The sequence below is a fragment of the Tachyglossus aculeatus genome, unplaced genomic scaffold (genome assembly GCF_015852505.1).
Source record: "Tachyglossus aculeatus isolate mTacAcu1 unplaced genomic scaffold, mTacAcu1.pri scaffold_122_arrow_ctg1, whole genome shotgun sequence".
Lineage (NCBI taxonomy): Eukaryota > Metazoa > Chordata > Mammalia > Monotremata > Tachyglossidae > Tachyglossus > Tachyglossus aculeatus.
This window is the reverse complement of record NW_024044851.1, coordinates 783,608-809,146: the sequence shown is the minus strand read 5'-3', so window position 1 is coordinate 809,146 and position 25,539 is coordinate 783,608. Positions and strand designations below refer to the sequence as shown.

General features: G+C 46.8%; 1 non-coding gene and 1 pseudogene across 1 annotated transcript; one reads left to right on the top strand and one right to left on the bottom strand.

Annotated features, from left to right (window-relative positions):
- The first annotated feature begins 2,484 nt into the window (after nt 1-2,484).
- LOC119922726 lies at nt 2,485-17,453 on the top strand (annotated as a pseudogene).
- A 5,361-nt stretch (nt 17,454-22,814) lies between these two features.
- On the bottom strand, nt 22,815-22,922 carry LOC119922729. Its single transcript, XR_005448707.1, has one exon. It is a non-coding gene; the product is annotated as a U6 spliceosomal RNA (small nuclear RNA).
- Between the last annotated feature and the right edge of the window lie 2,617 nt (nt 22,923-25,539).

Below are 25,539 nucleotides of genomic sequence, written 5' to 3'. Positions count from 1 at the left end.
GGGCACTCTTCCCAGGGTCCACCTCTTGGGGTAGACAGTTCAAAATCGGCAGGGTCCCAGTTCCAGTCTCGTACTCTCCCCACTGTCCAAACCGAAAGAAATTTGATTTAATTCCCGCCTCATGGAGACAGAATGTTGGATCGGAAAACTTTTAGTTTGGTTTATTTTTCCTTCTTTTTAAATAATCAGCTAGGGCGTACCCTAGCTCTCCCATTCCCTGGGTCCTTTGGAGTACCGGAGATTCCTTTTCGGTCCTTCCCCACTGGGGTTTTCATGATACCCCCTGCCGAGGAAGCCCGCCTCCACATCCCACGCACTCTGCCAAGCGGGTACGGTGTTTGTACTGCAAAGAATGAGCCGCTCACCGGCACAGTCCCCTCCAATGGTGGCCCACTACTCAGCTGCTCCCAATGAACGGATTGCCAGGCGAATGAGTCCTGACCTTTCCCTTCTCTGTATTAGGCCCCCGGAGGTTTGGCCTTCTCCCGGTTGCTGCCGTTTCAGTATCTTACCAGTGCCTGCCCTCTTCTTTATATTGCGGGGTCATGGTGAGTGAGGTTAGGGGTCTAATTTTGACCATTTCACTGCTCTCTGGGGTTAGGGGCTTTGGCTCTGTCTGAGTTTGTGTTGTTGATCCTGAGTCGGGTCGTGGGTAAATGCCTGTAGGTGTAGTTTCTCTGTGCGGAGGGGGCTGTCTCGACTTTGGTCCGAGAGGTCAGAATGACCCACCTGCCCCATTTAGAGTATGGCTGCACGAGTTCCATTGGAATAATAAATCCATGTAATGTAGTATTATTCATTAAGGACTTCGTATGTGCAATGCACTGTTCTGAGCGCGGCAGAGGTTACAAGGACAACTGGGGACCCATGAGGGAGGGCAATTTCTAACTGTTTTTTCCTCTGATGTTGGTGAGAAAGTTTCAGGGTTGCAAGTGCAGAGCTCCAGGCAAGGATAATCCCCTACATGGCTGATTTCTCTTGTCCCAGACTGGGTACAGGAGAAGCAACCCAGTGTTCCGCCCATTCCCAACTACAAGCAAACTATGGCATGAGAACAGAGCCATCATTCTAACTACAAGTCCAGGAAAACTCTCATAACCCTCTCCTCCCAATTTTCCCTATATCTCCGTTTACCCTGGATGTGGGCTGCCCAACAGCTTATTGACAGTTTCCCTCTGAGAGGAGTAGATACTGGAGTCCCAGTTGCTTTGCCAGTGAAGAAGAGTCAGTCTCCTGATTCTGGTGATCCTCACTGCTTATCCTAGACTAGCCTAACCTGATGCTCTCTCAGCGTACCTTGTTGCTGTTCCTCCAGCTTCCCAATTCCACCAGGGGTGAAGAGAAGACTCCCTGCTGCTTCGACAGACAGTATCCAGACGCCTACTACAGGGATGGGGACCTGGTAATCGCAGGGACGTTATCTCTGCAGACCATGATTGTTTTTCAGAGTGAAAAGTTACACTCTGTAGTTACAGAAAGGACTATATTGTTAGGTACGTTTTTTGGGTGCTAGTGGTCATATTAAATACATTTAATTAAATTATGGTACTTGCTAAGCATTTGCTATGCAAAGCACTGTCCTAAACACTGGTTGGATACAGTTTCTGTCACCCATGGGGTCACACTCTGACTAGGTTTTAATCCACATTTTACAGATGAGTTAACTGAGGCACAGATAAGTTAAGTGACCAGCCCAAGGTCATGCAACAGAAATGTGGCAGAGCTGGTATTAGAACCCAAGTCTCATGACTCCCAAGCTTGGCCTCGCTACTTCTTCTGTTTTTTTCTGTTTTCGTGGCACTTGATAATTGAGCAGGGACTGTATTCAACACTGAGTTTCTGACATCTTTCCTGAGACAGGTCCAGCCTGTACTCTGTGCCCCCAGCATCACTTCCTCGTCTGGATTCTCTGTCCTTCCTTCTTTCCCTTCAGGTTCTGTCCCTCAGATCGTCCTTCTGGGTTTGAAGGGAAAATATTTCCCTCTACCCCCTCCCTGTCCTCGTAGCCATTGGAGCTGAGACTCAGAGCCAGGGAGGACCTGGGGCTGGGTGGTGCGGGAAATGATGCAGGGTGGCCAGTGCAGGAGGTGATGTGATTCAGGGCCCTGGGCTGAGTGATGCTACCACTGGACTTTGTACCCTATCTGTTCTCCTGGTAGGACATGTCCCCTGGAATGTGCAGTGGGGCGCAGGGTAGATCCTGGGGGCTTACACTGTTCTTCTCATTTCAGATGGGTTCAAGAAGACTTCCAGCACTTCCTGGCCCTGCTATATGCCATGGATGAGATCAACAAGGATCCCAGCCTTTTCCCTAATATATCACTGGGCTTCTATGTCCATTAAATCTACCACAATGCCGAAAGAGCCATGGAGGGTGCCTTGATGGGGATGTGAGGAGGACAGACCATCCCTAACTACAGCTGTGGGAAGCAGGAAAAGACTGTGGCTTTCATTGGAGGAGCCACGTCTGCCCTGTCCATCTCCATGGCGAACATCCCGGGACTCTACCAGTTCCCGCAGGTAGGAGACCATTCAAACAGTCTGGTTCCTTCCTTGTGTAGTTAAGGCATGACCAGATTGGAGATTTGTCTCAGGTAAAGCAGTTTTTGTTTACTTCTTTCAAACACACACTGCCCATTGAGAAGAAATGTTCGTGGGTAAGAGCATATTTTCAGACAAAACCTAGAGCTGTGTGTCCTTTAAGGACAAGCCATGTCCTGTGCGTTCACTAATCAAGAAGATGAAACTGTCCAAGTGAATTTCTATCAGAGACAGTTCCTTTGTTACTTTTTGCTGGCTCCAAGAGCACACCCTGCTCATTCTGCAACTTTCCCTTTAGAGGGGCAAAAAGAAATGGTAAAAGGAAAGTTATAAATTCGGGGCATAGAGTCAGAATGTGTGAAGGAGCTAAGGACAGGGAACACAAGGTCACTTTCACTCACTATAGTTCTGGGGTTTCTACCTCTGAATAGGGTTACAGTGGTGCTTGTCACCAGAATTCCAGGGGGATTTCAAACCCCTCCTGAAGCCCCCATTTTCCTCCTCCCTTGACCCCTTTAGGAACCACTGCTATGATCCACCTTCTATCTCCCTACCTGCCAGCTTCAACTGTTCCCTCTCTGAGGGCTCTTTTTTCTATACCTTCTATCATGTGTAAAGTTCCTTGAGTCTCAGAACGCTTTCCCTGGATCTATTATGCACAGCACATATTACTCCATCTTGTCTTTGCTCCCTTTCTGGTTAAGTCTCCTCTATCAGATATTTTGCCCTTCTGTCTCCATTATCTCTTCTCCAACTCCCCTCTTAAACCACTCCAATCTGCTTTCTGCTCACTTTCCTCCACTGAGGAAGCACTCTATAAGAAACCTATTTTATCCTAATATTCCTCTACCACTCAATCACCTTCGATTCCATGGACCATAACCTCCTTTGGAAATACTACCTGAAACTATTTTCTCTCACAGTCTCTTTTGGTATTATTCCTGCCTCTCTGGCTGATCCTTCTCACTCCCTTCCCCTGTCTCTTCTGTTGCTCACCGCCCAACCTTGGGTGTCACTCAACACTTCATTCTTGTTCCCCATGACATCTCACTTTGTACTTGCTACTTTGGAGAACTCATCCATTACTATGGCTTCATTTACCTTCATTTACCTAGTCCATGTGGTAACTCTCAAATCTGTCTCAATAGCACCGAATTCCCACTTCCTGTGTCATCTAACATTCCCACATCACTCCCTGAGATCTCTGCAAAGATGGGTCCCTTGGGCATCAATTTCAATAAGAATAAAAGTGAAGTATTCATTTTCCCTCCCAAATCAATTTCTCCTTTTAGGTTTCCAATCGAAGTTGATAGCACCACCATCCTCTCTGTCACCAAGATCCTCAGTAGTGGCATGAACTTTGATTCTTTGTTCTCTTTCATCTCTCACATCCAGCCTGTTGATTGATGCTGCTGGTTTTTCCTCCACAACATTTCCCCAAACCGGCTACTCCTGTTCCATCCAAATGGCCATCAGCTGGTCTGGCCACCCATAGTTTACTAGCTAGGATCCTGTATTGGCCTCCTTACTGATTTCCCTAGACTGTAAGCTAATTCTGGGCAGGGAATCATTTAATCTGCACCAATGTTTTCAAGTCACCATGCCCCATTTGGTCTCTATAACAGTAATATTAATGGTATTTATTAAATGCTTACTATGTGCCAAGCACTGTTCTAAGCGCTGGGATAGATACAAAGTTATGAGGTTGTCCCGCATGGGCCTCACAATCTTAATCCCCATTTTACAGATGAGGTTAACTGAGGTACAGAGAAGTTAAGTGACTTGCCCAAAGTCACACGGCAGGCAAGTGGCAGAGCTGGGATCCGAACCCACGACCTCTGACTCCCAAGCCCAGGCTTTTTCCACTAGGCCGTGCTGCTTTCCACGCTGCTCTATACCCAAACTACCTACCCTTATTGCACAATGTGATACCCTCATCACCACCCTCTATATTGAAATCAACTCGCTCTCTCCCCTATCCCTTCACCTGTCTCATACCACTAACCCACAGCACTGAATCATCTCCAGAGCACTCTTCCTTTGCTCGCATGGACATACCGTGGAGTGATGCTGGCAGAAATCCAGAGATCACACCAACTTAATCCATGTCAAATGCATTCTTGCCACTCTAACCTGGCCTCTCCCCTGCCTGGTAACAATATTGCTCCATCCTTATTGATTCCCATGCTCATTGCCCTTTCCAGGTATTTCAGACACTTAATTTCCTCCTCAAACTCCCTGCCACTCCACCCCACCTAACCTTTGTCCCTAACTTGGCCACATATTTTATGGACACAATTGAAAGGATCAGGGATGATTTCTCTAAAATATTCCCTGCTCCTGTCCAGTCTGTCCCTCTGTCCCTTTTTTGACTCTCTCATCTTTCCCTGTAACGTTCCAAGAGGAGATCTCCTGCTTCCTCTCAAAATGTACTCCTTATATTCATTCCTCTCCCTTTGCACCTGATCAAAACACTTGCCCTCTCCTTTTTTTCCTCCCTGACCTCCACCTTCACCTGTTCACTCTCCAGTGGCTTCTTCTCCATTGCTTTCCTATGTGCACATGTATCTCCTATCCTAAAAATCAACCTCCCTTAACCCCTCACACCCCGGTCCCAGATCCCTCTGGTTATGGCTTCATCTCCCTCCTAACATTCCTTTCCCAACTCCATCTGTGAGTTGTATACACTTACTGCCTCCACTTCCTCTCCTCCAATTCCCCCTTCGACTCCCCACCAGTCTCTACCACCCAATCCAGTTACTAATCCCAGGTCCACCTCCAACTTTCTGAGCCATTTGGATCTCTTTCTCAAATTGTTTCTCTCTTTCTCCATCCCTACATTGATCTTTGGGGACTTCAATATCCATGTGGATGTTCCCAAAGACCTTTCCACTGCTTACTTCCTCTTATTCCTCAACTCCACTGACCCGTTCATCACCTTGGACATGCACTCGATCTCATCCTCCCTAGTGATTGTACTAGCCTCAATCTCCCCAACTCTCCCCTCCTCAACTATGACATTTCCCTGTAGTAATAATTAATAATAATTATGGTGTTTAAGTGCTTATTATAAGCTAAACGCTTGCCCTACAAGATGACCAGGTCCCACATGGGGCTCACAGCCTAAGTTGTGGGGAGAACAGGTTTTTTGAATCACCCTTTGGGAACCAAGGCCTAGAGAAGTTAAGTGACTTGCCCGAGTGACTTGGAGCTGGGATTAGAACTCAAGTGTTCTCTTTCCACAATACCACCCTCTATCCAAACACAACCTTCTCACCTGACACCTGTCCCTTTCCTGCCCCCACAGGGAACTCTCTCCTGTTCTCCATCGAGAACTTCATTCTTTTAATCTGCACCAATTTTCCCATGACATTATGCCCCATTTAGTTTCCGTTCTCAAACTATCTATCCTTGATGCGCAAATTGACACCCTCAACACGACCCTCTCTACTGGACTCAACTTGTTTACTCCCCTCTCCCTTTACCAATCCCGTACCACTAACCCTCAGTACAGGATCACCCCCAAAGCACTCTTCCTTTTCTCCCATGGACATGCAGTGGAGTTGTGCTGGCAGAAATCCACATATCCGGCCAACCTAGTCCATGTCAGATGCATCTCATCTGCTTTACCTTGCCTTCTCCTTACTTGGCGCAGAGCACTGTACTAAGTGCTTGGGAAATACGATATGGCAACATAACAGATTTTCCCTACCCACAACGAACTTACAATCTAGAGGAGGGCTTACAGTCTAAAGAGGAGTAGGAGATCTCTCCTTGGGGCAATTCAGAGAAAGATGGGAGAGTCAAAGAAGGGGCAGAGGAGAAAAGGACCAGATAGGAGCAGGGGATAGTAATGCAAGATGGTCGGGTCCTACATGGGGCACAGTCTAAGTTGTGAGGAGAACAGGTTTTTTGAATCCCCACTGGGAACCGAAGCCTAGAGAAGTTAAGTGTCTTGCCCAAGTGACTTCGAGCTGGGATTAGAACCCAGGTGTTCTGTTTTCACTAGACCACATTCTATCCAACCATAACCTCATTATGCCCCATTTATTCTTTTATTCAATCGTATTTATTGAGCACTTATTGTGTACTGAGTCTCCATACTCAAACTACCTAACCTTGATGTGCAAATTGGCACCCTCAACACCACCCTCTCTAACAGACTCAACTCACTCACTCCCCTCTCCCTTTGCTAATCTTGTACCACTAACCCACAGTACAGGATCACCCCTAGAGCACTCCTCTTTTTCTCCTGTGGACATGTCGCGGAGTTGTGCTGGTGGAAATCCAGATATCCAGCCAACCTAGTCCACGTCAGATGCATCTCACCAGCTTTTACTAGCCCTCTTCCCAACCTGGCAACAATATTGCTCCATCCGTATTGACTACCATGCCGATTACCTTTGCCAGTTGTTTCCTTCCTCAATCCCCTGTCACCCTGACCCATCCATCTCTCTTCCCTCACCTGGCCATGTCTTTTTGGATAAAATTGGAACTATCAGGGGTGCTCTTTTTAAAATCTCCTCTGCTCCTATCTGGTTCTTCTCTCCTCCTGCCCCTTCTTTGACTCTCCCACGTTTTCCTGAAGCGTCTCACGAAGACATCTCCTATTCCTCCTCTAGACTGTAAGTCCCCCTCTAGATTGTAAGCTCATTGTGGGTAGGGCATGTCAGTTACGTTTTTGTATTGTACTCTCCCAAGCACTAGGTACAGTGCTCTGCACACAGTAAATACTCAATAAATACAACTGATTAATGGATTACTCTCCCAATCTACCCCTTCTACCTGCTCCTCTGGCTCCATCTCTTTACACCTTATCAAAATACTCATCTCCTCCTTTCTTCCCTCCCCTACTGCTATCTTCAACTGTTCACTCTCCAATGGCTTCTTCCCCACTGCTTTCAAATAGTCTTGTATATTCTCTATCCAAAAATAACCCTCTCATTCACTCTCATAGCTTCAACTACTATCTCTGTGCTGATGATTCCCAAATTCACCTCTCCAGCCTTGATCTCTCTCCTTCTTTGCAGTTTCATATTTTCCCTGCCTTCATACATCACTACCTGGATGTCCTGCTTACAACTCAAATCTAACATGTCCAAAACAGAATTCCTCATATTCCTACTCAAGCCCTGTCCTTTCCATGACTTTCCCATCATGTAGACAGTATCATTTTCCTCTCTCTCACACAAGCTTGTAACTTTGGCGTTATCCTTGACTAGTTTCTCTCATTCAAACCACATATTCAATCTGTTTCCAGTTCACAACATCAATAAAATCTGCCCTTCCTTCTCCAACCAAACTGCTACTATGATAATCCAAGATCTTACCCTCTTCCACCTTGAATACTACATCAGCCTACTTGCTGGTTTCCCTACCTCCTGTCACTGCCCACTCCAGTCCATATTTCACTCTGCTGCCTGTATCATTTTTGTAAAAAAAAAATTCAGCCCATGTTTTGCCACTCCTCAATGAACCTTAGTGATTGCCCATCAACTTCCTCATCAAAAACCAACTCTTTACCATAGACTTCATTATACTCAATCACTTGCCCCTTCCTATCTCATCTTGCTTTTCATTCATTCATTAGATTGTATTTATTGAGCTCTTACTGTATACAAAGCACGGTGCTAAGACCTTGGGAGGGTACAATACAAGAAACACATACACTCCCTGCTCATAATGAGCTCACAGCCTAGAGGGGGAGACAGACATTAATATAAATAAATAAATGAATAAATAAATTACAGATCTATACATATGTGCAGTCGTGATAGAAAGGAGGATAAATGAATGGAGCAAGTCAGGGAGACACAGAAGGGAGTGGGAGAAGAGGAGAAGAGGGTTTAGTCAGGGAAGTCTTCTTGGGAGGAGATGTGCCTTCAGTAAGGCTTTGAAGTGAGGGAGTGGGATTATCTGTTTGATACGAGGAGGAAGGGTGTTCCAGGCCTGAGGTAGGAAGTGAGCAAGAGGTCGGCAGCGAGAAAGATGTGCTCAAAGTACAATGAGAAGGTTAGTATTACAGGATCGGCGTGTACGGGCTGGGTTGTATTAGGAGAGTAGGGAGGCGAGGTAGGAGGGGGCAAAGCGATTTAGTGCTTCAAAGTCAATGGTGAGGAATTTTTGTTCGATGCAGAGGTGGATGGGCAGCCACTTGAGTTTCTTGAGGAGTGGGAAAACATGGTTAGAACGTTTTTGAAGCAAAATGGTAGAGAAGAACAGAGGAGAGTATGGAGTGGAATGGGGAGAGACAGGAGGCAGGGAGGTCAGCAAGGAGATGGATAACATTAATCAAGGCAGAATAGAATAAGTTCTTGCATTAATGTTGCAAAAGTTTGGATGGAAAGGGAGGGGCGGATTTTAGCAATGTCGTGATGGTAGAACTGACAGGACGAAGTGAGGGCTTGAATATGTGGGTTGAATGAAAGAGGTTTCAGGGATAATGTCAAGGTTCATTCATTCATTCAATCGAATTTATTGAGTGTTTACTGTGTGCAGAGCACTGTACTAAGCGCTTGGAAAGTACAATTCGGCAACATATAGAGACAGTACCTACCCAGCAATGGGCTCACAATCTAGAAGGGGGAGACAGAAAGCAAAACAAAACAAGTAGACAGGTGTCAATACCATCAAAATAAATAGAATTATAGATATATACACATCATTAATAAAATGAATAGAGTGATAAATATGTACAAATATACACAAGTGCTGTGGGGAGGAGGAAGGGGTATGACAGAGGGAGGGAGTGGGGGCGATAGGGAGGGGAGGAGGAGGAGAGAATAAGGGAGGGCTTAGTCTGGGAAGGCCTCCTGGAGGAAGTGAGCTGTCAGTAGGACTTTGAAGAGAGGAAGAGAGCTAATTCGGCTGATGTGTGGAGGGAGGGCATTCCAGGTCAGAGGTAGGAAGTGAGCCAGGGCTCGATGGCAGGACAGGCGAGAACAAGGCACAATGAGGAGGTTAGCGGCAGAGGAGCAGAGTGTGTGGGCTGGGCTGTAGAAGGAAAGAAGGGAGGTGCGGTAGGAGGGAGCAAGATGATGGAGAGCTTTGAGGCCAATAATGCGGAGTTTTTGCTTCAACCGAAGGTTAGATAGGCAATCACTGAAGATTTTTGAGGAGGGGAGTGACATTCCCAGAGCTTTTCTGTAGAAAGATAATCCGGACAGCAGGGTGAAGTACAGACTGAAGCAGGCAGAGACAGGAGGATGGTAGATCAGAAATGAGGCTGATGCAGTAATCCAGTAGGGACAAGATGAGAGCTTGAACCAGCAAGGTGGCAGTTTGGATGGAGAGGAAAGGGCAGATAATATCGATACTTGTGGAGGTGAGACCGGCAGGTTTGGTGACAGATTGGATGTGTGGGGTCAATGAGAGACTGGAGTCAAGGATGACACCAAGGTTGTGGGCATGTGAAACAGGAAGGATGATAGTGCTGTCCACAGTGATGGGAAAGTCAGGGAGAGGACAAGGTTTGGGAGGGAAGATAAGGAGCTCAGTCTTGGATATGTTGCATTTTAAATGGCAAGCAGACATCCAGGTGGAGATGTCCTGAAGGCAGGAGATATGAGCCTGGAAGGAGGGAGAGAGAACAGGGGAGGAGTTGTAGATTTGGGTGACATCAGAGTGGAAATAATAGTTGAAGCAGTGGAAGAGAATGAGTTCACCAAGGGAGTGAGTATAGATGGAGAACATAAGGGGACCAAGATCTGACCCTTGTGGAACCCCTACTGTAAGAGGATGGGAGGGGAAGGAGGAACCCATGAGGGAGACTGAGAATGAACAGCCAGAGAGATAAGAGGAGAACCAGCAGAGGACGAAGTCAGTAAAGCCTAGGTTGGATAACGTGTTGAGGAGAAGGGGGTGATCCACAATGTCAAAGGCAGCTGAGAGGTCGAGGAGGATTAGGATAGAGTAGGAGCCATTGGTTTGGCAAGAAGGAGGTCATTGGTGACCTTTGAGAGGGTAGGTTCGTTGGAGTGTAGGGAATGGAAACCAGACTGAAGGGGGTCTAGGAGAGAGGTTACGGTTACGGGTTTGTGAGCCAGGACAAATGGTGGTGTCATCAACGGACAGGAAAGTGAACAGGTGGACAGGGTTTGGGTGGGAAGATAAGTTAATTTTTAGCCATATTAAGTTTGAGGTTACAGGAGGACATCCTATAGTAGAGGTGTCTTGAAGGCAGGAGGAAATGCAAGAGGGCATCCTATAGTAGAGATGTCTTGAAGGCAGGAGGAAATGCAAGATTGCAGAGAGGGAGAGTGATCAGGGTTGGAGTTGTAGATTTGGGTGTCATCAGCATAGAGGTGATTTTCTACTACAACCCAGCTCACACCCTTCCCTCACTACTGTCAACCTACCCAATGTACTTTGATCTTGTCTACATCGCTCCTGACCCCTCACCCACATCCTGTCACTGGCCCAGAATTCTGTACTCCTTCATATTTGTCAGATGACCACTCTCTCCACCTTCAAAGCCTTTCTAAAACCACATCCCTTCCAAGGAGCCTTCCCCGAATAAGCCTTCCTGTCCCCTACACCCTCTGCCTTTTGCAACTCCCTTCTGATTAGCTCTGTAGCCTTCATTCATCCCACCCTCCCAACAGCACTTATATAAATATTCATAATTTATTTCAGTGTCTGTCTCCTCCTATGTTACCTCACTGTGGGCAGGAAACATGCTTACTAGCCCTGTTTTATTTTACTCTTCCAGTGATCTTCACACAGTAAATGCTCAATAAATTGGACTAATTGACTAAAACCTATTTTAGGGTAGGTATTGCTGCTTTTTACCTTTATTTTATCTTTTCCCTGGTGGTATGACAGTGTGCTTTCCAAAGCAGGAGCTAAGTAAATACTTTTGATGGATTTGCTACATTCTCACACCTCCCACTCAGTTCTGTTGTGCTCTACCAGATTACCTATGGCCCATTTGACCCGATCCTAAGTGACAAGGTACAGTTTCCATCTCTCTATCAGGTGTCCCCCAGGATCTCCTCTCTGCCTCGAGGGATGGTCCGGTTAATGGTGCATTTCAGCTGGACCTGGGTGGGGTTCGTGGTGTCGGGTAATATGAGAGGAGAGAGATTCCTCTTGGATGTGACCAGGGAGATGGTCAGGAACATTGTTTGTGCAGCTTTTACCAAGAAGATCCCTAGTGGAAAGTTCAACTTATATTCAGCCCGGGGAATCTACTCCAGTGTCATGGCTACATCAGCTTCAGTAATGGCTGCCTATGTGGATGCAGAGTCCCTGAACTTTCTGAGATTTGTCATAGAGATTTTTGGACTGTCCAAGATGGTATTGGTCACCATCTTTCACTGGGACGTTACTTTCAGCACGATGTATGAAACAAACAGATATGATTTTCATGGGACTTTGACTCTGGCGAACCTTGCTAAAGAGGTTCCTGGTTTCAGAGGTTTTTTACAGACAGTTAAACCAGCAAAATATCCAGAAGCCAATATCTTGAAGGAATTCTGGGAGTCTATCTTTGACTGTTCCTTTTCATTGCCTGAACTGTGTGAAAGAAAATGCTCAGAAAATGCTTCTTTGGCGATGCTGCCTATGCACATTTTTTCTCTGACAATATCTGCCCTGAGTTACAGTTTGTGCAATGCCATATACGCCATGGCCCAGGGGCTCCAGGACATTTTCCTATCCAGCTCAGACCTAGAATCTCCGGAAAATGGGGACTATCAGGTGCCTCGTCCATGGCAGGTAATATTCTCCCACTGCCATAGAGAGTAGCATAATCTATCAATTGACCAGTGGTGTTTATAAAGAGCTTACTTTGTTCATAGCATAGTCCTGAGCATTTAGGAGAGTACATTACAACAGAGTTGGTCTAAACATTCCCTGTGCACAAGGAGCTTTCAGTCTAGAGATCACAAGAGGAAGGCCCTTCCGAAGTTAAGAAGTTTAGGGCCTTGTCGAAACTTACTCCTTCAGAGAAACCTCATCCTTTAACCTCTGACATATACAGGACTGGGTTCAGAGACCAAGTCATAGAAATCCATGCACTGAAATAAAATCGCAGGTAGGAGAATGGAGAAACACTGCCTTAATGCCAGAAATCCCTCTTGGGCATCTGGTTAAACTGTAGCTAAGGTTCGGACAATAAAAATTGGTTTCTTTTAATTATAATCAGTGGTGTTTCAACTGGCCCAGCCAGACACATCCTTGCAAAAACAGAAGGTCTAAATCAATCAATTAAACAGTGGTACTTACTGAATGCTTTCTGTGTGCTGAGCACTGTATTAAGTTCTTGGGCATGCACAGCATAACAGAGTTGGTAGATTATCTGTCTATATAAGTACAAGTCTATTTATTTTGTATTGATGCACTTGATGCCAGTCTACTTGTTTAGGTTTGTTTTGTCGTCTGTCTCCCCCTTCTACACTGTGAGCCCGTTGTTGGGTAGGGATTGCCTCTATTTGTTGTTGAATTTTACTTTCCAAGTGTTAGTACAGTGTTTTGCACACAGTAAGTGTTCAATAAATACAATTGATTGAATAAAGAACTTCAAATTCACAAATATTATTGATGGAAATACTGATTTAGGATGTAGTTTATCCATTTCAGGGAAAAGAGAACACAGTTCTAGGAGCTGCAAACGTTAAACTTAAGAACATGACACGGGACGGCCTTTTTGGCTGGGACCATGCATCTGAGATTGGACTTTTCAGCCACCCATGCGCTCAGATGGTGACTATCACCATGAGTACTGCTTTCTTCAAATTTATATCCATTAGAATAACCAATGCTGTCCCATTGGAGATGGTGGGGTTTAGGGGGTGGTCACAGAGCACAGCTTCATATGTCTCCATCCTCATCATCTGTCATCACCCCTGCCCTTGTCTCTCCTCTGCACTGCTCCCTGCTCCCAATCTCCACAAGCTAACTGCAGAGCAGGGTAACTTGTACTGGGGTGGGGCAGTCCCTTATTGTTAGACAACAATGCCCTTCCCCTTCCTCCTCCTTGTCTATGTATGGATGAGATGGAGAATATTCTCATGAGGAGGTCAGTTGTCCCTGGGTTACCTTCTTTGTTCTCCCTTTCATGTCATTAGAGAGGGAGAGGGAGAGACAAAGACTACCCTGACTCCTGGGATGGGTGGCTGATGTGGGAGGGAGGAAGAGGGATCTGGAGAAGCAGAGCTATCAGCAGGGCCAAAGGTGAGAGAGCAGAAATCACCTCCCTTTGGGATGACTGCTCCAGGCTCCTGGTCTCCTTTTTTGACAACCAGTTTCACTTTACTTCGGAAGTCATGATGATAATGATAGTTGCTAAATTCTTACTCGGTGCCAAGCACTTTATTAAACATGAATGTTGATACAAGATAATGAAGACAGAAACAGTCCTGTCCCACATGGGACCCACAGTTCAGGTGGCAGGGAGAAGAGGTATTGAATCCTCATTTTACAGATGAGACAGTTGAGATATAGGAAGTTAAGTGACTTGCCCTAGGTCACACAGCAGGCCAGTGGCAGAGTCAGGATTAGAACCCAGGCCTTACAACTCCCAGGCCCTAGTGCTTTCCAATAAGTCATGCTGACTTTCAGTTGTCACATAGGGGAAATTTGGCCATCCAAACCCAACCTCTGAATCACTGATCCAACTGTCGGGATGGCCAGGTGGAAAGAGTGTGGGCTTGAGAGTCCGAGGACCTAGGTTCTAATCCCAGCTCTACCAATTGCTGTTCCAATTGTTAGTTGTGTGATCTTGGACAAGTCACTTAACTTCTCTGTCCCTCAGTTTCCTCAACTATAAAATGGGGATTCAATTCCTGTTCTGCCTCCCACTTAAGACTGTGAACCCCATACCAGACAGGGACTGTGTCTGACCTAAATGACTTGCACCTACCCCAGCACTTGGAAAAATGTTTTACACATAGTAAGTGATTAACAAGTTCTATCATTCATTCATTCAATCAGATTTATTGAGTGCTTACTGTGTGCCGAGCACTGTACTAAGCACTGTACCATCAAACAACCAACTGAACACATCAATCTCCATTGCAGCTAATCTCACCTCCCTTGGAGTCTCCAGAGCTTCCTTTTATCCATTTCAGCTCCATGAGTTTCTGAGCAAAGTCCAGTTTGACAACTCTGCGGGGGAACCAGTGATTCTGAATGAGAACCACAGATATACTGGAAAATTTGGGATTCTGAACTTTGTGATCTTTTCCAAAGGAATTTGTGAGTTGGTGATAGTCGGGGAGGTGGACCCCCAGGCACCCCCTGGCCAAGATGTTTTCATTAATGAAGCAATAGTCATGTGGCCCGGGGGATCCTCTCAGGTAAACAGCCAATGGGAATTCCCAGCTTTCCTGGGGCAGTAGTCCCAGACTTCTAGTAATGATTGTATTGAGGGAGTGCTTACTGTGTGCACAACACTGTAACTAGTGCTGAGAAAGAATACTTAGGTGGCAAAGAAACATTGACCTTGATCCTCAAGGGGAGAATGATCTGATTCTAAAAGGGGTAGAGGGGACTGTAGTCAGACACATCAGGGGCAATTAAACACTCAAACTAGGCCCAGGTGGAGGTGCTTGGGGGTCCTATTAATTCTGCCAATCCCGAGGTGAAGGGGAGGAACTACAACTCAAAATGGTATCGGTCCTCTCTCCCCTGTCATATGATGCCATCTGATGCCAGCCTAGTGCCCTCCCTCCAGACTGCTCCCTGCCAATAATAATAATAACAATAATGGTATTTCCCAAGTGCTTACTTTGTTCCAGGCACTGTACTAAGCACTGTGGTGGATACAGGTAAATGGGGTTGGACAAAGTCCCTATCCCATGTCCCTATCCACAGTCTCAATCCCCATTTCACAAATGAGGGAACTGAGACAGAGATACGTTAAGTGACTTGCCTAAGATCACATAGCAGACAAGTGACAGAGATGGGATTAGAACCTATAACCTTCCGACTCCCAGGTCTGTACTTTATTCACCACACCATACTGCTTCTCCGTGGCATAGGGTTCTGGAGATGCAATGCAGCAGTCCGGTGATTGCCACTGATGCTGAAGATCCTCAGCTGAGCCTTAAACCCATACAGCCTGACATGAAGAGATCACCATGAGAGCTGGGTCCCAGGTGTCCTGGAGGGGGAGATGGTAATTGCTGGTGTCTTTGCTTGGCCATCTCTTGGGCTGGGTTAGGTAGGGATTGGCTCTTTCAGAGGGGGGTTCATGTGGAGAGAAGCCTGAACTGTCATGGCTTCCCTCTAGTCATCTCCTAGGGCTAGAGTTGGTTATGGGTGTGTCACCCTGCCAAAGGGTCACCTAGGAATGTGATCCCCACATAGTCACGGTGAGATCACATACTGGTGATCACAGTAACCAAGCTTGGTGAACTGGGAATCTCAGAGCAATTTCCCCAGTGAGGACTCCAGGAGTGGAATGGCAGCCCAAAGACGGCCAAAGATAAATGAAAATATTTTAGTATTCATCTATTCGGAACCTTGAACCTTACTGGCACGGTTTCTCAGACACAACTTTCCGAATACAGTCAAGAATTTAAGGTTTATGCTGTCGGGTTGGGGCGGAGAGGTGTGTGGCGGTGGAGGTCGGGGAAAAAAACCTTCCTGCAATGAGCAAGGGTGGGAGGAGGAAGGGAAGTCTGGAAATTATTCTTGACCCTGGGGTAGGCTCAGGGTGACCTTCTCTATGGATTATAAATGGGACTTGGTCCCCCTGGTCCCCTGCAGCCCCAGTCTCTGAGCAGGGGGGAGGAAAAGCAGGAAGGCGGAGAAGGGGATAGCTGTAGCCCTGCCCTTGTTGGTGTTCAAACCTGTAGAGAGGTTGTGGGGAAGCCTCTGGGTGGGAGGGTCCCAGGATCACTCAAGTGGGTAAGGGGCTGTGGAACTCCACTCTTAGTGTCACTGTCCCCTGTCATGAGAATTCAGGTTCCACGTTCACAGTGCAGCAGGAACTGTAGACCCGTATTCAGAAACACCTTGCCCAGAAAGGGGTGGCCATTCACTGCTATTTTTGTGTTCGGTGCCCAGAGGGGGAGATTTCCAACCAGACAGGTAGGTGTGTGCAGAGACCCAGCTCTTTGCATGACCACAGTCTGCCCCCAAACCGGTTTCACTGTCCCACAGCCTGTGGACCCGAACCAGATGGTGAGAGACCTGGGGCATGGGGAGGCAGAGACAGGCAGTGGTAAAGCCTGGAGGCAGACAAGAGATAGCTATGCCTGATGACAGACACAGATGTCCAGGAGTCTTTCCTCAGCAGTTCCCTGCCCATGGACTGGTGTGAGTGCAGGGCGAGAGCAAGGGATTGAAAACACAAACTAGGCACTGGGCGGAGGGGTTGGGCGATAGGGGTAGGAGAGAGTGCTCAGACCAGACAGGTCGGGTTTGATGTAGAGGCAAAAATCCCAACTTGGGCTGTGACCCTGACCTGGGGGAGGGACATATGTGCTATAAGGGGTAGTAAGTCTCTGTTCTTCTTTTCCTCCTGCTGTATACACTTGATATTTACCCCACCCTCAACCCCAGAGCACTTATGTGCCTATCCATTATTCATTAATTTATATATATTACAGTCTGTGTTCCCTTTTATACTGTGAACTTCTGGGCAAGTAACGAGTCTACCCACGCTGTTGCACTGTACTCCTGCAAGCACTTAGTACAGCATTCTGCACACACTGAGCACTCAATGAATACTATGGATTGATTGAGTGACTGAATGATTCTTTCCTTTTGGACGCAGAGCACTGTGTGAAGTGTCCTGATGATCAAACATGGAGAGAGATGGCTGCTTCCACAAAATGGTGACTTTCCTGTCCCACAAGGAACCTTTGGGGCTGATTCTGGTCTGCACGTCTCTCTCTTTCTCTCTCCTCACAGCCCTGGTTTTCGGGATCTTCATTAAGCACTGAGAGACCCCCATAGTCTGAGCCAATAACAACAATCTCAGCTACAGCCTTCTCCTCTCCCTCATGCTCTGCTTTCTCTGTGCTCTGACCTTCAGTGGCCAGCCCACACTAGCCTCCTGCCTCCTTCGACAAATGGCCTTTGAGGTTGTGTTCACCGTGGACATCTCCTCCATCTTGGCAAAATTCTTCACCGTAGTTCTGGCCTTCAGGACCACGAGCTTGGGGAGCAGGGTCAGGAGGTGGGTGGGGCCCAGAGCCTCGATCTCAACAGTCCTGTCCTGTTCTCTGGTCCAGGTGAACATCTGCATTATCTGGTTGGGCACCGCCCCCCCCCCTTCCTGGAGGTGGACACACACTCCGAGCCCAGACTCATCTTTGTTGCATGTAACGAGGGCTCCGGGACTGCGTTCTACTGCCCTCTGGGATACCTGGGCGTTCTGGCCCTGGTGAGCTTCACTGTGGCTTTCCTGGCCAGGAGGTTGCCCGACAGCTTCAACGAGGCCAGGTTCATCACATTCAGCATGCTGGTGTTCTGTAGCGTCTGGGGCTCGTTCCTCCCCGAATAGCACAGCACCAAGGGGAAGGCCACGGTAGCCGCGGAGATCTTCTCCATCTTGACCTCTGCTGCCGGGCTTCTCGGCTGCATCTTCGTCCCCAAGTGCTACGTGATACTGCTGCGGCCTGACAGGAACCCTCTGGAGTGTTTGAGGAGGAAATGATCTCCAGTACATTAGTTCAAGGCTGTTGTTGTTATCTCCCAACATTTTTCCCAACCCTGATTTTATTGCAATGGCAGGACAAAAGGAGAGGGAAATCCTGTCAGGGACATCCAGCAAGGATTTGGTGGCCAACCTGAGTCAGAGGTCAGGACTGGATGCTCCGTGGATCACTGGGGTGTTTGTCCCCTGGCCTTCTGGGCTCTTCCCTCCCCGAGGCTGGATTCGTACAGAGAAGGCTGACATCACCTACCTGATTGTCCTGGAGACCACTGCATATTGGGATCAAATAATCCCTAGTCCAGTGCATAGCTGCTCTAGAGACACAACTCCAAGGGTCTTGGACAATTGTCCTTGCAGGACAGGTTCTGGTGGGAATGGTGGAGAAATTCACAGATGCTCCTGGGATGCCAGATTTTTGCAGCTGGTGGGGTGGGGGTGGGGGGTCGAGGGGAAGGCACTCCCTAACTCCCTTCTCCTGGAAATGTTATCCAACCTTGGCTTCCCTGATTCTGTCCTCTCTTGGTTCTCCTCTTATCTCTCTAGCTGTTCATTCTCAGGCTTCTTAATGGGTTCCTCCTCTGCATCCCACCCCCGAACTGTGGGGGTTGTTCAAGGTTGAGTTCTGTGTCCCTTTTCTATTCTCCAACTATACCCACACCCTTGGAGAACGCTGTCACTCCTATGGCTTCAACTACCACCTCTATGAGGGTGGTACCCAAATCTACATCTCCAGCCATGATCTCTCTCCCTCTCTGCAGTCATATTTCCTTTTGCCTTCAAGACATCTCTAGCTGGATGTCCACCCATCACCTCAAGCTTAAAATGTCCAAAACAGAACTCCTTATCTTCCCACCCAAATTCTGTCCTTCCACTGACTTTCTTATCACTGTAGATGGCACCACCATCCTTCCTGTCTCACAAGCCCATTACCTTGGAATTTCCTTGACTCTTCTTTTTCTTCATCCCGCAGATTCAATCCATCACTAAATCCTGTTGTTCCCACCTTCACAACATTGCTAAAATCCATCCTTTCTTCTCCATCCAAATTGTTATCGCAGTAATTAAATCATTCATCCTATCCTGCCTGGATTACTGCAACAGCTTCCTTGCTGACCTCCCAGTCTCTTGTCTCGCTCTTCTCCAGTTCATACTTACTCTGCTGGCCAGATCATTTTTCTACCAAAACGTTCTGGCCATGTCACCCACTCCTCAAAAACCTCCAGTAGTTGCCGAAACACCTCCACATCAAACAAAAACTCTTCACTATTTTATTTAAAGCATTCCACCACCTTGCACCCTCATATCTCACCTCGTTACTCTTTTTCTACAATCCAGGCCACACACTTCACTCCTCTAATACTAACCTCCTCACCGTGTCTCAGTTTCACCTATCTTACCAATCTCACCTATCTTACCTATCTTTTAGACTGTGAGCTCACTGTTGGGTAGGGACTGTCTCTATATGTTGCCAACTTGTACTTCCCAAGCGCTTTGTACAGTGCTCTGCACACAGTAAGCGCTCAATAAATATGATGGATAGATAGATTGATTGATTGATTGATTACCACCAACCCCTCACCCACATCCTGCCTCTGGCCTGGAACACCTTCCCACCTCAAACCCGAGGGGCAATTACTCTCCCCTCCTTCAAAGCCTTATTGAGGGCACATTTCCTCCAAGAGGCTTTCCCTGACTACATTCATTCATTCATTCATTCATATTATTGAGTGCTTACTGTGTGCAAAGCACTGTACTAAGTGATTGGGAAGTACTAGTCGGCAACATCTAGGGATGGTCCCTACCACAACGGGCTCACAGCCTAGAAGGGGGAGACAGACAACAAAATAAAACAAGTAGACAGGTGTCAAAACCTTCAGAATAAATATAATTATAGCTATATGCACATCATTAATAAAATGAATACAGAAGTAAATATGTACAAGTAAAATGAATAGAGTAATAAATATGTACAAATATATACAAGTGCTGTGGGGAAGGGAAGATACTGTGTATGTATATACTATATGGGGAGGGGAAAGGGGTAAGGCAAAAGGAGGGATGGGGCGATGGGGAGGGGAAGAGGAGAGTAAAAAGGGGGTTCAGTCTGGGAAGGTCCCCTAGAGGAGTTTCTGGGTGAACCTGAATCACGGCTCTGACCATGGACCCCCATAGGGTTTCCATAGTTCCCATTGGGAAGGCAAAGGAGGCTGATGGCGACCTCCGTTCTCTTTCCCTGGCTGAACCTTGGTCACCTTGTGCTTGGCATCTAAGGCTTTCTGATCTCTGTATACTCCCTGAAGCAATTCACTATCCCAGCGAATCACAGTCCACACATTTTCCTTCACGAACTCCCTACACTTTTCTGAGAGGGGCTCTATTTCCATCCAATAACTGAAGTCATTTAGTAAGAGGACACAATTTAGTGACAAATGAGGGTAGGACAGAACTGGAGGATAAAGTCCAAAGTGTGAGAGGAATCTCCCAAAGAGAGAGCAAGAAGAGAGATGGCGAGCTCTAGAGGAGATGTCCTGCCTTCTCTCAAAATCCACCCCCTCCACCCGTGCATCCGACCCTATCCCTTCACACCTTCTCAGAACACTTTTCCTTTCCCTTCTTCCCTCCCTTACTGCCATCTTCAACGGTTCTCTCTCCAATAACGTCTTTCCCCCTGCTTTCAAAGATGTCCATGACTCCCGTATCCTAAAAAGCATCCTCCCTTGACCAAGATCAGGATTAAGCCTGGAAATGGGAATGTAGGTTGCTTTCAGCTCCTTCCAGTTATCACCCAACTCCCTCTTACCATTCCACTACAAAATTCATGAGTGCATTGTCTACACCCATTGTCTCAAGTTCCTAGCCTTCAACTGTCTTCTTGACCCCCCTCCAATCTGGCTTCTGTCCCCTCCACTCCACAGAAACCTCCCCCTCAAAGATCACCAATATTCTCCCTCTTGCCAAATCCAATTGCCTCTACTCCATCCTAATCCACCTCTTAGGTTCCATTGACACTTTCGACCATCCCCTTCCCCTGGAAGCATTATCCACCTTTGGCTTCGCTGACACTGTCCTCTCCTGGTTCTCCTCCTATCTCTCTAGCTACTCATTTTCAGGCTCTTTCACGGGCTCCTCCTCTGCCTCCTTCCCCTCTAACTGTGGGGGTCCCTCAGGGTTCAGTTCTGTGTCCCCTCTATTCTCCATCTACACCTACTACCTTGAAGAATTCATTCTTTCACATGGCTCCATCTACCCCAGAAGCATGGCATACCATGTTCACAGGCATTATGTAGTGGATAGAGAATGGACCTGGGAGTCAGAAGGGCAGGGGCTCCGCCTCCTGTCGGCTATGTGACATTGGGCAAATCACTTTCCTTCTCTGTGACTTAGTTATCTCATCTGTAAAATATGAATTGAGATTGTGAGCCCCTTTTGCAACAGGGACTTTGTCCAACCCAATTTGCTTGTATCTACCCCAGGGCTTAGTACAATGACTGGCATATAGTAAGCCCTTCACAAATATTATTATCATTACCAACTCTGTGCAGATGATTTCCAAATGTAAATCTCCAGCCTTGATCCCTCCCCCTCGCTGTAGTTTTGTATTTCCTCCTACTTTCAAGACATCTGTATTTGGGTGCCCTACCATCACCTTAGACTTAACCTGTCCAAAACGGAACTCCTTATCGTCCCACCGAACCTAGTCCTCCCCCAATTGTCCTATCACTGTAGTCAGCACCATCATCCTTCCTACCTCACAAGCCCGTAACATTGTTGTTATCCTTGATTGATCTCTCTCATGCAACCCACACATTCAACATCATCACTAAATCCTGTCATTTTAACCTTCATGACATAGCTAAAATCTGTCATTTCCTCTCCGTCCAAACAGTTACCATGTTAATAAAAGCATGTATCTTATCCCTTCTTGATAACTGTATCAGACTCCTAACTGCCCTCTCTTTCTCCTGTCTCTCCCCACTCAGGTCCATACTTCACTTTGCTGCCCAGATCATTGTCTGATAAAAATGTTCAGTCCATATTTCCCCATTCTTCAAGAGCCTCCAGTGGTTGTCCCTCCATCTCTGCATCAAACAGAAGCTCCTTTACCTTGGGCTTTAATGTGCTCCATCACTTTGCCCCCTCTTACCTACTCTTCTCCTACAACCCTGCCTGCACACTTCGCTCCATTAATGCCAATGTACTTATTCTACCTTGATCTCATGTACCCTCTTGTCCACATCTTGCCTCTGTCCTGAAATGCCCTCCCTTTTCATATCCGAAAATTGCTCTCTCCCCTTTCAAGGCCCTACTGAAGAGACATATCCTCCTCCTTCACATCTCTTCCCTGTCTAAGCCTTCTTTTTCTTTTTCCTCTACCCTCTCTGCATCGCCCTGACTTGCTCCCTTCATTCATCCTCCCATCCAACCAAAAGGTACTTATGTACAGATCTGTAACCTATTTATTTATATTAGTGTCCATCTCCCCCTCTAGACTGTAGGCTCATTGTGGGCAGGGAGTGTTTTTCATATTGATATATTTAATTCTCCCAAGTGCTTAATGTGGTGTTCTGCACATAGTAAGCACTCAGTAAATACAAATAATTGATATGCACATAGTTTTCTCAATAAACCCATTGATTGAAAGCATCTAGGAGAAATAAAGAAGATAAATGTGGAACTCTTCACACAGCTTTATAGGATCCTGGCACAGAAGCCATATCTAATATTCTCTAGATCTTTCTAATTTTACTATATGTGCTGCCGAAATGAGCAATCTTTTAGTAGCTAGCATGCAGGTTTTTAAAGTTCACCTTATTTACACCTATTCAGATGACAGTTTTCTTTTCAAGCGTCCGTACATGTTCTTGTGCTTTCTGGAAAATAATCCTTTTTCTAGATATCTCCCTATTTTGAGAATCTAACATCATCAAATAGAGTCAAAATTTCTTCTGGTGCATGAAGCCGCAGAGGCTGCTGGAATGTCTGCTTTGCGGTGATGATTAACATATGCTTATTTGCTCCAAGACTCAAAGCCATTGGATGAGACAGGGCCAGTGGATGTGACAGGGGAGCAATGGGAAGGACCCTCAATCACGACTTCTCCACCAGTAGAATTTGGTCCGTTGACCCTGCAGCACGTTTCTAAGCGAGGAGGAACAGGGTTTGGGCTAAGGGGGCAGATAGCAGGAAGGTTGAGTGTTCGGGAACTTATCGGGTTTCCTCCAGCTCCCAGCTCCCAAAGTATGGTCCTGAAGGGCAGGCTCAGGGCTGGCAAGGTTGGGCCTCAGTCACTTAGGGGCAGCTTGGGCTCAGGGCCAGTGGGGATGGGCCATAGCCACTCAGGGAAAGCCCCAGGCAGTTGTTCCAGTGCAGTCTGGTAGCTGGAGAAACTCAGGGAGTGGCAGGGTAGGGAGCGGCAGCAGACCTATGGGGTGGGAGAGTGAGAGGTTAGTCAGGAAGGACTCCTTGGAGGCGAGCTAGGATGTCACATAACCAGAGACTAAAGAATTACTTGACAATCACAAGCTGAAAAGGTACCTAATTCTTTAACTGATGTAAATTTTCTTCCTTGATCATGTTTACCAGTAAAGAGATATTAACAAGGCCTCAGTACATGTCTCTATAGCATAATCCCTTAGGGCATTTGGCAATTAAGCCTAACGTATGTGGTTTGAGCTTAACTAGAAAATGGTTTTTCTATGGCACTAATTCTCATAAGGCCCAGTTCTGTTTTAGCACCCAAATCCACACTGTCACAAGAACGTCTTTCTACAGGTCTGTGTATGCTTCCATTTACATGGCATAAGAAACACCTTCCTCTGGACAGGACTATGATTCATTCATTCAATCGTATTTATCAAGCTCTTACTGTGTGAAGAGCTCTGAACTAAGCACTTGTGAAAGTAAAGTACAACAACAAATATTGACATTCCCTGCCCACAACGAGCTTGTACTCTCGAGCAGAGGAGACAGACATGAATACAAACAAATAGAATGATAGATATGTACATAGTGCTTTGGTGCTGAGAGGGGGGAAGAACAAAGGGAGCAAGTCAGGCACAACACAAAAGGGAGTAAGAGCTGAGGAAAAGTGGTGCTTCGTCTGGGAAGGCCTAACAGAGGAGTGGTGCCTTCAATAAGGCTTTCAAGCTGGGGAGAGTGGTTGTCTGTCAGATAAGAGGAGGGGGGGGGCATTCCAGGCCAGAGGAAGGCCGTGGGCTAGGGGTTAATGATAAGACAGGTGACATGGTGGCACAGTGAGAAGCTTAACACTAGAGGAACAAAATATGCTTGCTGGGTTGTAGAGGAGAGAAGTGAGGTGAGGTAGGAGAGGGCTAGGTGATGGAGTGCCTTAAAGCCAAAGGAGAGGAGTTTGTGTTTGATATGGAGATGGATGGGAAATCACTAGAGTTTTTTGAGGAGCTAGGTGGTGCGTTCAGAATGTATTTGTAGAAATATGATATGGACAGCAGAGTGAAGTATGGACTGGAGAGGGGAGAGACAGTAGGCTGGGAGGTCAGCAAGGAGGTTTATGCAGTAATACAGGTTAGATAGGGTGAGTGATTGTATTAACGTGGTAATAATATGGATGGAGAGGAAAGGGCAGATTTTAGCGATGTTGTGAAGGTGAGGACAACAGGTTTTGGTGATGGATTGAATCTGTGGGTTGAATGAGAGAAAGGAGTCAAGAATAATGCCAAGCCTATGGGCTTGTGAGACAGAAAGTATGGTGGTGCCACCTACAGTGATGGGGAAGTCATGGGGAGGACAGGGTTTGGATGGGAAAATAAGGACCTCTGTTTTGGACATGTTATGTTTGAGGCAATGAGCAGACATCCAAGTTGAGATATCTTGAAGGGAGGAGGAGATGTGAGACTGGAGAGAGGGAGAGAGATCAGGGCTGGAGATGTAGATTTGGGTGTCATCTGCATAAGTGGTGGTTGAAGCCATGGGGGTGAATGAGTTCTCCAAGGGCGTAAGTTTAGATGGAGAATAGAAGGGGACCAAGAACTTATTCTTGAGGGACCCCAACAAAGCAGTGGGTCTTACTGGAAAGAGCACGGGCTTAGGAGTCAGAGGTCCTGAGTGCTAATCCCACACCACCACTTGTCTGCTATGTGACCTTGGGCAAGCCACTTAACTTCTCTGTGCCTCAGTTACCTCACCTGTCAAAATGGGGGTTAAGACAGTGAGCCCCACGTGGACAACCTGATTACCTTGTACCTACCCTAGCTCTTAGTACGGTGCTTGGAACATAGTGAGCGCTTAACAAATACCATAATTACTATTCAGCGCTTAGAACAGTACTTCGCACCTAGGAAGTGCTTAACAAATATCATTATTGGCTAGGGGTTGGGAGGCAGAGGAAGAGCCCATGAGGGAGACTGAAA